The sequence below is a fragment of the Pan troglodytes genome, chromosome 2 (assembly GCF_028858775.2).
Source record: "Pan troglodytes isolate AG18354 chromosome 2, NHGRI_mPanTro3-v2.0_pri, whole genome shotgun sequence".
NCBI classification, from domain to species: domain Eukaryota; kingdom Metazoa; phylum Chordata; class Mammalia; order Primates; family Hominidae; genus Pan; species Pan troglodytes.
Window position 1 is genome coordinate 29,089,036 of NC_086015.1, and position 13,707 is coordinate 29,102,742.

The 13,707-nt window shown below is 38.3% G+C and overlaps 1 protein-coding gene across 1 annotated transcript in view; it reads left to right on the plus strand.

Annotated features, from left to right (window-relative positions):
* RARB (retinoic acid receptor beta) overlaps nt 1–13,707 on the plus strand; it is a 769,542-nt gene that overhangs the window by 274,862 nt on the left and 480,973 nt on the right. The window lies entirely within an intron of this gene.

Consider the following 13,707-nt stretch of genomic DNA (forward strand, 5'->3'; position numbering starts at 1 on the left):
CCAATTAGCCGCATATTGTGAAAGTGTGGACACTCACATCAGACAGATATGCCGTACAGTTTCTACCTTTGGACTGGGTCATCTTTGAAATCCTTTACTGTCTCAGGAGTCTGTAAAATATATATTTATTTGAAAATATATCAAAAAGTGTCACTCTGTTCAATATCATCAGTCAGCACGGAAATGCAAATTAAAACCACAATGTGATTATACCGTACACCTGCCTGAATGGCTAAATTGAAAAAGACAGACAATACCAAGTTTTCACAAGGCTGTGGTGCAACCAGAACACCCATACATTGTTGATGGGAATATAACTTGGTAAAACCACTTTGGAAATCTCTCACTATCTACTGAACATGCACTCATCTTATCACCCATTTATTCCATTCCTAGGTACAAATAGGCACTTTGGAAGGCCGGGGATGGGGGTGGAGGGAGAGCGGTGCAGATTGCTTGAGCCCAGGAGTTTGAGACAAGCCTGGGCAACATGGGGGAAAACCCATCTCTACTGAAAATATAAAAATTTAGCTTGGCATAGCAGTGCACATCTATAGTCCCAGCTACTCGGGAGGCTATGGTAGGAGGATTGCTTAAGCCTAGGAGGTGGAGATTGGAGTGAGCTGAGATTGTGCCACTGCACTCCAGCTTGGGTGACACAACGAGACTCCATCACAAAAGAGAAAAGAAGAAATCTCACAGTGATACTATTGTTAATATCCCAAACTGGAAAATATCCAAAGGCCCATCAATGTTAGACATGATAAATTAGGATATACCCACAACAGTGGAACATCAAACATCAGTGAGAATGAACAATGTGTAACTACATGCCACAATATGAATGAATCCCACATGTTTAATAGTACATACTGTTTGATACCAGTGTAGATATACACATATGCAAAACTAATCTCCAGTGCTAGAAGTTGGGGGAGTGGAGGTAATGCCTGCAAGGGGAGCCTCCTGTTTCTTCGTCATGTTCTATTTCTAAATCTGAATGAGGGTCATGAGTGCTTGTGAAAATTCATTGAGCTGTACACGTACAGTTTGTGTACTTTTCTATAAGAATTAATAGTTTAATAAAAAGCATAAAATATTTTAAAAATTCTTGATTTAGAAAAATCACTAATTCAAACATTTTTATGCTAAAGGTAAAATATTTTCATAATTACATTATTTTTAGTGTCAGACAGTTTTTATTTTTGCTCCCCTCAGTTTATACCACATACAAATATCCTGAATCCCCACAGAGCATCTACACACCACTGGACTTTATTCCTCCCCTACCTAATGAGCTTTAGGATGTGCATTCAGGCTTCTCTGAGACCTACTGTAAAAAGGGCAGGGGAGAAAGATAGTAAAAAGATAGTAAAACAAGTGCTTTCATAGCACTTTAAAAAATTCATAACAGGTATAAAAAGAAGTGACAGCTGTTTAGTGTATACATGTGCAAAAAAAAAAAAAAAGATTTGTGGTGCCATAAAGGGCATCAGTCATATGTTTTGCCAAGTACGACTGCACTGCTTCTGATATAATAGCCTTAGTTCTTTCCTTGGCCTTTATCTTGTGAATAATGGATTCAGCTGTTTATAGGTGTCAGTGCATTTGGAGGGAGGAATTGGAAGAATATGATTACCAAATTTGCACTCTCTTGACATTTCCTTGCTGTGTCAGGGGAAGCAGCTTCTTTTATCTGCCTTGTAGTTGGGATTGTTTCCCATTCCCAATGTTTTTACTTGCCAGTCTCTTTTTTCCATAGCCTGGCCAGTCTAAATCACAAATGCACATTTGATGGTATAAGCATTGCTATTATAAAGAAAATCATAACCACTTTATAAACTCACTATCATGAACATATATCTTCTTTTCTATGCCTTATCAGTTTTAACATCAGAGGAAAATTAAGGCATGTATTTCCCAAGTATAGAAATGAAATGTAATCTAAATGCAACCTCCAGGCCCATTGCACAGTACAATTTGGTAGTGTGGCTGTTACTAATCCCAGCAGGAAAGCAATTCAGATCATGTAGACCACAGTAGCTACCCCAGAATGACAAGAGTGGAAAGACAGCAAGGACTGTGAGCCTAGGCAACAACTTGTGAGAATGGGCACTTGTAATTCACATCAGCTGAAGAGGTTGTTTGTTTCCCATAAAATGGGAGTGCATTAAAAAATGAAGGCTGTTCCTGATACTCTGTATTGTATCAAGCCTAAATGTCATCTGAGTTTGCGACAGAACTTACAGTTGTGGTGTTTCAAAGGGTGGTTTCTCGGAGAAATGCATGGTAATGTATCACAATTTTAGAAATTTGCTGTTTCATACAAGTAAAATTCTTTCATTTTTTTTGAGACAGAGTCTCACTGTCACCCAGGCTGGAGTGCAGTGGTGCAATTGCAGCTCACTGCAGCCTTGACCCCTCAGATTCAGGTGATCCTCCTGCCTCAGCCTCCCGAGTAGCTGGGATTACAGGCATGTACCACCATGCCCAGCTACTGTTTTTTTTTTTTTTTTTTTTTTTGTAGAGACAGGGTTTTGCCATGTTGCCAAGGCTGGTCTTGAACTCCTGGGCTCAAGCAGTCTGCCCCTCTCAGCCTCCCAAAGTGCTGGGTTTACAGGCATGAACCCATGGCACCTGGCTCATTTAAGTAAATTTAACAGCTAAATGAATCAATCCCTTAGGCTGCAGTATTTTTTTTTTAATGTTGACCATGTGAATTTGAAATATTCACATGCATATTGTAACACTTTCCTACTTTCTTAAGCAGAGCTTAGGGAACGTGATTTAACTTTTTGATAAGTTAATCATTATTACTAACATCAGCTATTGAAAAGAACAGTTTTACTGTGATTCTTCAGCGGGTTGCTGGAGCTATGGCCCTATACCATTTGACTCCAGATTCCATTTTTTTCTAAAATTGTTTGTGTTCCTTCTGCATTTTTTTTTGTTGTTGTTGAGATGGAGTCTCACTCTCTTGCCCAGGCTGGAGTGCAGTGGCACAATCTCGACTCACTGCAACCTCCGCCTCCTGGGTTCAAGCAATTCTCCTGCCTCAGCCTCCCGAATAGCTGGGATTACAGGTAAGCACCACTATACCCAGCTAATTTTTGTATTTGCAGTAGAGAGGCAGTTTCACCATGTTGACCAGGCTGGTCATGAACTCCTGACCTCAGGTGATCTACCTGCCTCGGCCTCCCAAAGTGCTGGGATTACAGGCATTAGCCACTGCACCCAGCCCCTTCTGCCTTTTCCTTTGCCATCAAGCTATCAGATGCCAGTACTTCTATCAGTTATCTTATATGCAGATACATTGTGCTCTGTTTTCTTGTTTTCTTCCCCTAGTCGAATTTGTACTATAGAACATCTAGGCTCATTTGTGCCTTGTGTAAAGTGTGGAGAGGTTCTGAGAGGGGCCTTTCATTAATAAATCTATGTAATATGCTCAGAACAGTTTCTAACATTTTAGTAGGAGCTTAATCTTAACTGCTATCATTATTTCTAGTATTGTTATTATGAATATAATTACTAAAATTCATGCATATATTAAGATGAATTAAGCAGTGGAAATAAATCCAGTAGTCTTTCCCCTCATCCACAAGTGATATATTTCAAGACCCCCAATGGATGCCTGAAACCACAAGTAGTACTGAACCCTATAAATACTGTGTTTTTTCCTACACATACATGCCTATGATAAAGCTTAATTTATAAATTAGGTGAAGTAAGAGATTAACAGCAATAATAATAAAATAGGAAAATGGTAATAATATGCTGTAATAAAATGTATCACAAATTGTGACTAACTTCTGCAGTTTGAAGTGCAACAGCAAAACTAACAATTTTTTCTCACAATTTCGTGGATAAAATACTTGTTCTTACTGTAGATCTTAGCAACCTCAGCATATAATTTTTCTTTGCTTATTAAGTAGAGAACTTTCTTTTCATTTAAAGGAAGCACTTTATAGCTTCTCTGTGGCATATCTGAATTGTCAGCATCCCTACTTTTGCACATTGGGGACAATATTAAGTAAAATAAGGTTTACTTGAACACAAACACTGTGATACCTTAACAGTAGATCTGATCACCGAGCTCTATTAAGTGACTAATGGGTGGGTGGCATCTACAGCATGGATACACTGGACAAAGGAATGATTCATGTCTCGGGCAAGATGGCACAAGATTTCCACATACTACTCAGTCCACAACTGACAATTATAGATTGCTTATTTCTGGAATTTTTCATTTAACGTTTTGGACGATGGTTGATCGTGGGTGACTGAAACCATGGGAAAAAAATCATGGATAAGAGGGGACGACTGTATACTCAAATATGAAATGGCTCAGTCATAATAGAAGTTTATGTCTCATACAGAAGAGTCCAGGTTAGGGTTGAGGTCGCCAGGTAGTTATCTTTCACGGGATGATTCAGCTATCCGGGCTTTTTTCAACTTGGGTTTCCTCTATCACCTGGTATCTTGATGTCATCTGTATCCACCCAGAGGAAGAAGAAAGAGATAGATAAATAACGGTGGGAGGTTTTATGGACCAGATCAGGAAGTGCCATACATCACTCGTAATCCTATTGGTTAGGACTCAGTCACGTGGTCACATCTAACTGCCAGGAAGCCTGGGAAATGTCTAATTCAGTGTCCAGGGAAAAAAGAATGGATTTGATGGACAGATTATCAGTCTCTGCTATGGTGTTTTTGTATATAGAGTTTGTGACACTTTTGACAATTCCAAAGCTATTTTTTCTTGATGTTTTTTACTGTCTTCAAATTGTACCAAGTTTTAAAATTAAAACTACATATGAATTAACTGTATTTTTTTATAATTAAGCTAATTTTTTTCAACTTTCCTAAAACTATCACTTGAAAATTAGTCTCATTGTGTCATAGCAGTATTTCTGTATCTCCTTATGTAAACATTCTGTGTCAGTTTCTAAGTGGGTACTCTGTATAAAATTAGCATGCAAACAGTGGGCTGTAGAGCAAAGATCTCAGGCTTGGGAGTCATTCAGACCAGATTGTATCCCTGCATTGCCACACACCAATGATAATATCTTGGACGTGATACCTAGCCTTTTAAAGTTGCCATTTCTTAGGTAAAATGCAGATAACAATAGCTCTGAAGGTGTTAATGATGTAACATGCAAATCACCTAGTTCAGTGTTTGCCAAATGATAAGCGTTCAAATGGGTAGGTATAGTTACCTCATATAATATTAAAATAGTAATTAAATGCATATAAATATATTAGCTGGTATTTCATTGAGTGTAGATATGATTGAAGATGTTAATTGACTTAACCTTTGCATTTTTTGGTTTTCAACACCTGATGAGTGATGGGTTCTTTGATTTATTTCCTGAGTAGAATAAACACTGGAAGCATGGCCCACAGCATCTTTGGAACAAGCAGGGGCATTTTGGTACTATGATCTGGGGGGATCAAATCAAATATGATAATAAGTAGTAGGAACTGTGATTAAATAATTCGTACAAGTACAAAAACACTGAAATTTACATGTTTTTTTAAACAGTATCCTGAAAAGCAAAATATATTTGAAAGTTGGATATGCTGGTTATTAAAATATTGTTACTCAAATTCAAGTGTACCTTTCTACTCTCTGTTTTGTGTTGCTGACCCCAAAACTCTGCAACCACATTCATCATTTCCAGCTGGACAGCTGTTGGCTCTGCCTATGGGGACACTAGAGACCAACTGGGAGGCAGGATAACCAAAAAACCAGGTTTGCTTCTCTTTCCGTGAGCGTTACATCAGCCATGCTTCTTCATTCAGGCAGCAGCAGTTTGTTTCAAAAGCAGCAGTTGATTCCAAGTTAGAATTTTTCCAACACTCTCAGAAACAGCGTCAGAGCCACCAGCACCTACCAGGTGGACTCCTTCAGAGGCCTGGATCCCAGCCCCACAAGATACCCCTGTAGGCTCCTGTTATAAGAATTCCAACTTCATCCCTTTGCTTCCCCAGCTTATGAGCGAGAGCTACTCCTTGAAATTATTACCTTATAATACTTGTGTTCTTTTTTTGCCTTTTCATTTCCCCAAGATCTGGTTTACAATTCTTGACATTAAATCCTGTCTGTTAAACTCTCCAGTGTGGTTTCTCTCTCCTGACTGATTGAAACGTTCATACCAGGAGTGGTATCCTCCAAAAAAATCCCTACAAATGGGATATGGGAATTGCAATACTCATAAATTGATAGTTGACCATGCTTAGGCTAAATACATGTAAATACGTGTCTTACTTTACGGTTGTTTATAGGTGTTGCTTTTGCTGTTTCCAATAATAATGTAAAACGAACATGTTTACAGCATTCTATACTTTTCTAAGGGCATTCATATGTGTTATCTCATTTAAGCCTTGATTTTGTCTCCGAGGAATTTTACAAATGAGGAAACTCAATCTAAGAGATGCCAAAATCACTCAGTGAGTTAAGTGGAGGAGCCCAGGACTCAGCTTCAAATATTTTAATTACTTTTTCCTGCATTTCAGAAATGCTTTAAAAATACCAGTTGTTTCATTTTAGAGCAAATTTTGTTTTAAATATTAAGACTTCATCCAACAAGAAAATGAAGTGCCAGTTCACCTAGTAAAGGAGAACCATAATTCAATAACTTTAGTTTAGTCCTGTAGCTACAGCTAGCCTCCAAAGGCTGTAATTATGTCTTATTTCAGGAGAGAAATGATTTTTGCCTTTTCCATTTTAAAAGATATTAAATTTCAAAATCTCAGGAAGAAGGAGTATTTAGTGTATTATAGCTCAGTTTAAACCAATCAAGTGTTAGTGGTAAGAATCTGTTCTTAATTACCCCACTCAAATTGAATAATGTTAGCCTTGCCCCAGGTATCAAAATATCTCATCCTCATTTCTCAGGGAAACAATGAGCTGCATTATGTGAAAGACACATAAAGCCCCCAATTTAAGTTTACTTTGACATAAATAGAGTGTATTTTTACAAATGTGTACAGATCGTGTACATTTTTATGAGTTTGACGGAAAGAAGAACAGTGGGAATGGGGAGATATTTCTAACATCTTGGCTCTCTTTCCAGCCTCTTGAGTCTTTCTAAGGCTTGGCAGGATTATTTTCTTACCACTTAAATACTTGTACGGCTATGACAGCAAGGAAGTCAAGAATCCATATCAAATCCATCTTGTTTTTTCAGATGCAAGTAATCAATCCTAATACTATTTTGATTTCATTTATTAAGAGATATATTTATATAAAGCTTTTAGAAGAAAATTCAGTGGCATAATTTTAGGAAGTGCTTCAATCATATTTGAGAGTCAAAATAATATTTAATTTCAAAAATTAATTACCAGCAGCTATTCTTAAGTTCTCTGCCATCTTGACCACTGTTGGTATTAAGTCCATGTCTGGTTTAACCACTGGGAACACTGTTACCACCTGTAGCCTTATTTGTTGTTGTTCCTTGAAATTTCTCTCTTACTAGCAGCCTAGCAAAACTGATTTAAAATCATTTCTGAAATGCCATGCCCCTTCACAAGAGATGGTCCAAAAGAAAACTGACAGCTCTATAATATATATTGCAATTTAAGTCTCCTAGCTAAATTATCTCCGTTTCTAACAGTGTTTTTTTTTTTTTTGAGACGGAGTCTGTCACCCAGGCTAGAATGCACTGGCACAATCTCAGCTCACTGCAACCTCCGCCTCCTGGGTTCAAGCAATTCTCCTGCCTCAGCCTCCCGAGTAGCTGAGATTACAGGCACCCGCCACCATGCCCAGCTAATTTTTGTATTTTTAGTAGAGGTGGGGTTTCACTATGTTGGCCAGGCTGGTCTCGAACTCCTGACCTTGTGATCCGCCTGCCTCGGCCCCCAAAGTGCTGGGATTACAAGTGTGAGCCATTGGGCCCGACTCCAACAAATTCTATATTCATTTCCCCCCTTTTACTCTTAAAATAAACCTTTGATTTGGATATGTTTTGAAGACATGCTTTGGAATGCCACATACACACCAACATCAATGTTTTTGTGTTAGATTATAAACTGCTAGGTGGCAAGAGGCAGTATTTTCTTTTTGCAATCTAACTTGCCACCCCACAGATAGTAGGCAGCTGTTCAGTGTTTTGATTATGATAATAATTTTAAATAAAAGAACAGACTCTTGTAGAAGTTAAGAATTATTGGGACATTGAGTAGCTTAAATCAAGATCTGTAAATGAGACCAGATTCAAATTCCTGACATGGACTTGAACTAGAATTTGGCCATCCTTTCAGTCCTCATATCACTGGTGAAAGACTCCACCAAAAATAGAGGCCACATGATGAACCTTGCTACTCAAATCACAGAACAGCAGCTGCAGCATCACCTGGAAGCTTGTTACAAATGCAGATTCTCAGGCAAGTTTCTCAATCTTATATCTTCATTTAAAATTTGATATAAAATTCAAAAGAGATTTTCTTACATTATATATGTTTTGTTTTTTCTCATTGTTATAGAGTATTAAATAACAATACTTCCTTATAAAACCTAATGGTGGCCAGGAGTGGTGGCTCATACCTGTAATCCCAGCACTTTGGGAAACTGAGGTGGGAAGATCACTTGAGCCCAGGAGTTTGAGACCAGCCTGGGCCACATAGGGAGACCTCGTCTCTACAAATAATAAAAAAAAAATTAGTTGAGCATGGTGCTACACACCTGTGGTCCCAGCTACTCAGGAGGCTGAGGTAGGAGAATCACTTGAGTCCAGGAGTTCTAGGCTGCAGTGAGCCATAATAGCACCACTGCACTCCAGCCTGGGTAACAGAGTGAGACTCTGTCTCAAAAAGGGAAAAAAAGCCAATGGTTTTCCTAACCATCTCGTATAGAAAATTGATATTCGATATCCTATTTTGAGGGCAGAGTCATGTCAACGCAATGGTGTAAAAAATACACAGATGTGCAAGATCTTCTGTGTTCTTAGCTACAACCTTAAATTTTTTCTGAATTTTCGGGTATTTTCATTTAGTATAGATCTGATTTTGTGGTGCTCTTGATATGAGATATTCAGCATCATTGAGAGCCAGTTTGTTTTCCTGTAGTTTTGTTCTGACTTGCTGTTTATTTGGAAATGAATCACATTATAAAGTTATCTGTCATTTGCTTTATTTTTGTTCTGATTTTTTTCTTCATGTTCTCATTTCTCACTGATCATTTCCTTGCCTTTGCCCCTTTGTATCTGTATTATCTGAACTCATGTGGTCTGGTACCAATTGTTTCAATTAGCAATTAGCTCCTTTTCTGCATTTTCTTCAGGAATTCTTGGACTTGGACACATTCTGTTCCCAGTTTCTCTTGGGAGACACTGATAAGGAAATTAAATTACCACTGGGTACAATATGTTTTAGCATCACCGTAAATTTCCTAAAAGTCTAATTTTGTTCATTCTGGTTTATTTTGACAATCCTAAAACCAACCATTTCCTAATAATAAACATACAGTGGAAATATTTTTTGTTTGTTTTATTAGGAAATGAAGTTGTCTTCTGAGTATAAGGCCTAAGAGAAAGATCATTGCCTTATTTCATAGAAAGAGAAAAATTGTAATTCCTTTTCTATACAGCTTCCTGCTAGTAATTGAGCTGTCAATTATCCAATGCATTGGCTTCATCAAATCCTGATAATCACCACTGAGTGCTAGCTTCAGGTCCCCAGAACCTTCTTAGCTAGCCACGGCCCCAGGGTTTTGCAGACAGTCCTGACCTCCTGCTGGGATATAGACAACTGGGTTAGGGAAGGATCTTGAATTAAAAGATGGTAGGTAGAAAGCAGTTCCAGAAAGTTCCCTGGCAACAGTCAGTGACCACCAAGACAGGAGGAAAGGACCCTGAGCAGAGAACAGGAGAGGCTGGTTGCATTGCCAACACTCTTCCTCAGAAGGCAGAGTCCAAGAGAACATGTGTAAGGGACCTGCCAGGATAGTAAATGTCTGCCCTGTTCCCCTGGAAATGGTTGCTATCATTCCTAGATTTTACGTTTGAAGGAGCTTGTGAATCAACCCAAAAAGTTTGAGAGATTTAAAGATGGTGTATAAGAAGTGTTTTGACAACCTACACACCTGCTTAACTGGTTTGTGTCTTGGGCATTTCAAAAGAATGCAACTTGCATCATCCTCACTATTTGTAAGGAGAGGTAGAGGTGGGGTAAGGCAATTATGTGTTTATAATATTTGTGTTTAAAGCCTTTTCTGTTCCACCCACCCAACTCTGGGTAGCTTGGAGCAATGGAAAGTATTACCATTCAGGAAACTCTTGCCTCCTTTGGTGCAGCACTCTCTGCTCTGAAGTTTCTTTTACTCAAGAAGAGCCATGTGCCCAAACCAGACGGTTGGAGTAGCTGAGGCTTTGCGTTCATTATCCTACCACTGAGCTACTCCACTTGGAAATAATTGAGAGTTTTCACTAGTTTGAAGATGCTCTGAAAGTATCCTTGAGTTAAAACATTTCTTTTAGCAGAAGTAAAAATGATGATCCCATCTTGTAGGGATTTTACTTTGTGCTCCAGGATGTGTAACTTTATATTTTACTGATTGTAAGAAAAACTTCCCACTTGCCACCACCTCCCATTTTAGTATTTGTAAAATCGGGATCTAGCGTACAGTTTACAGTTGGAAGTGTTGTTGGCAGCAACCATGACATAATTGCCATTCTTTGCATGCATTAATATGGTTGTTATTTCTAGTTGTGTGCCTAGACAACCATGTAAGGATCCTTGGAGGAAAGAAGATTAGGTTGCTGTCGGAACACCTTCTGTTGACACCTCTGGCAAGATCAGGAAAGCTCTAACATGCCAAATGATGGTTGGCAGCTTAAAGATAACAGTGGAACACTCTTTAAAAATTACTGCACTATCATTGCTCTTGATGTCATAGAGGATGATATTGTATAAAATGAAAAGTTATCAAATACTGAGTTGAAAAGTAATTTTGGAAGTGTTGGACTCTGAGTATAAAGAAGTTTTAGGAGTACATTAACCAATGTATTTAGCTCAGATTTCCCTTTTAGTGCTCAAGGATGATAATTACTTTAAAAAATCATTTCTTTATTTCATAGAGAAAAATTTGTAATTCCTTTTCCATACAACTTCCTGCTAATAATTGAGCTGTCAATTTTCCAATGCATTGGCTTCATCAAATCCTGATAGTCACCACTGAGTGCTAGCTCCAGTTCCCTAAAACCTTCTTAGCTAGCCATGTTTTACTAAAAAAAATGGTTTTACTTAAAAAAACTGTCTACCTAAGTCCCAGGGAGAAATTTCAAGAAGTATAACATTTAACATAAATATTTAAAAAGCATCATGTTACCATTTAATTGGCAGTGTTTTCTGTGTCTTAGTAGTACATAAAAAACATTGTGCTTTACTGTTAATGACATTGTAACATCTATAACATTCAGTTAGAAAGGAACAGTAACAATTGGGTGAGTATGTGGTGCATCTATATGTATTAATATAATACAAAAGATGGCTACTTGATTTGGCTGAACCTATGTGAAGAAGTAGTCAGCATTTCTAATTATGCTTAGTATTCTTCATCTTTTTTCTCTTCTTTCCTTCTTTGCTTCTTTTCTCTTCTCCTCTCCTCTCCTCTCCTTTCTTTTCTTTTTCTTCTTTTCTTTCTTTCTCTTCCTTTTTCTTTTTTTTTCCTTTCTTTTTCTTTCTTTCTTTTTCCTTTCCTTTCCTTTCCTCTTTCCTTTCAAGTCTCACTCTGTCACTCAGGCTGGAGTGCAGTGGCACCATCATGGCTCATTGCAGCCTCAAGCTCCTGGGCTCAAACTACAGCACATGCCATCACACTCAGCTAATTTTTTAATTTTTATTTTTGTAGAGGTACAGTCTTGCTATGTTGCCGAGGCTGATCTCGAACTTCTGGCCTCAAAGAATCCTCCTGCCTCAGCCTTCCAAAATGCTGGGGTTACAGGCATGAGCCTCCATGCCTGGCCCAGTTTTCATTTTTTTGAAGATAATCTTCATTTATCATTAAGGAGAATCCTGAGAATTCTCTCCCACAGATAATTTCAAGATGTGACTATCTACTTTCTTGACAGCATTCTATATTTCAGAACATCCAAGTGTTTGACATCTCATTGACTAAACTTCTGCTCTACTAGTTTGTATTCTACCAGTTCATTTTCTCTTGATTGGAAGTAACTGAAGTAACTGCAGTAGAGCACAGAGCATCGCACAGAACCCAGGAATGGAATGTAGCCAAGTCTGTGAAATTGTATACTGCAGCAACCCAGGAGTCCCCTTTCCCCTTTGCAAGTAATTGAGAGTTGTCACTAGTTTGGAAATGCTCTATAAGCAACCTTGAGTTTAAAATGTGTGTTTTAGCAGAAGTCAAAGTAATCAGCCACCCTTCCCTTTTTTTTTTCCCACTTTATGCAAGTCATGACCGAAGTAATCCCCATCTTTATCAAACAGAAACATCTTATTAAAGTTTACAAACAAACGAGTCGAGAATATAGGAAAATAAAGGAAAGCCAGGATACCTGTTTGTCCATCCTTGGTCTACTTACATGTTTTCAGTCCAAGAGCAGAGGTCTATGATGCTGTCTTTTTTTATGACGTGTGCAGAAAATGTAATGACAACCTCCTTAAAGAAAAGGCTTCTGCCTTCTGCTTGATGTCATAACTAGCTTGCATTACACTGGCTATGCAAGAGGATGTGAAGCTACCATTGACTTTGGTAAGTAAATGGTATCTTTGAATTACTTGGCAGTTACCTCTCACCTCTGTTTTCTCTCACACAAACCAAAGCCTGCCTTTACGTCTAAATGACTCAGTATGCCTTGATAAGAGGACAGATCTCTGAAGACTAGCTTTGTCTTCTATTGCTGCATTACCCTAGGTGATTCATGGCGACTGAATAAGGAATCAGACTAGGAATGATATGTTGTGCCAATTTTCCTCTTCCTGATTTTAAATTGAAATTATTGCGTAGACAAGAAGTAAGCAAATATAATTTTTTAACATAACAATAAGAGCAACTTTACAGGTTGTTTCATTAAATTTGTGGGTCCACTAAAGATAGACCAGCCAGAAATCATCCTTTCTGATGCTTTAATAATAATTTTTCTCATTCATTCAATCAACGAACCAGTGTTTTTTGAATGCTTAAGTGTTCTAGGCACTGTGCTTAGCACAGGGAATACAGCAATAAACAGGGCAGATAGAGCCCGCGTCCTATAGCATGGCAGAGAACAAACTGTTCAATAAGTAATTGAAATCAAATATGATAATCTACTTCCCAAGTAATAACTGCTCCTGAAGGTGTGTAACAGGAATATGTAACCAAATCTAAGAAGCCACCAAGTCCTCCCAAGAGAGGAACATTTAAATTGAGAACTGAATAAAAGTTCACCAGGAGCATGGCACAAGAGGTTTCTAGGCAAAGCGAACAGCATGTGCAAATATCCAGAACAGGAAGAAAGTAAAGCAATGTTCCATGGGCCCAATCAAAGAGCACTCATTCCAATTTACTAGGGACATGTAAGGCCTGCGAGGAAGGTTAAACAATATCCAAAGGCCAAAGGAAGCCAATGTAGGATTTCAAGCATGACTGACAATCAGAGAATAGGATGGATAGGGGATGGATTAGACATGCGGGAGGAAACAGGTGAATTATTATAGTGGCCAAGGAGAGAACTGCTGGTGGCCTGAGCTTAGGGTAATGGCAGTGAA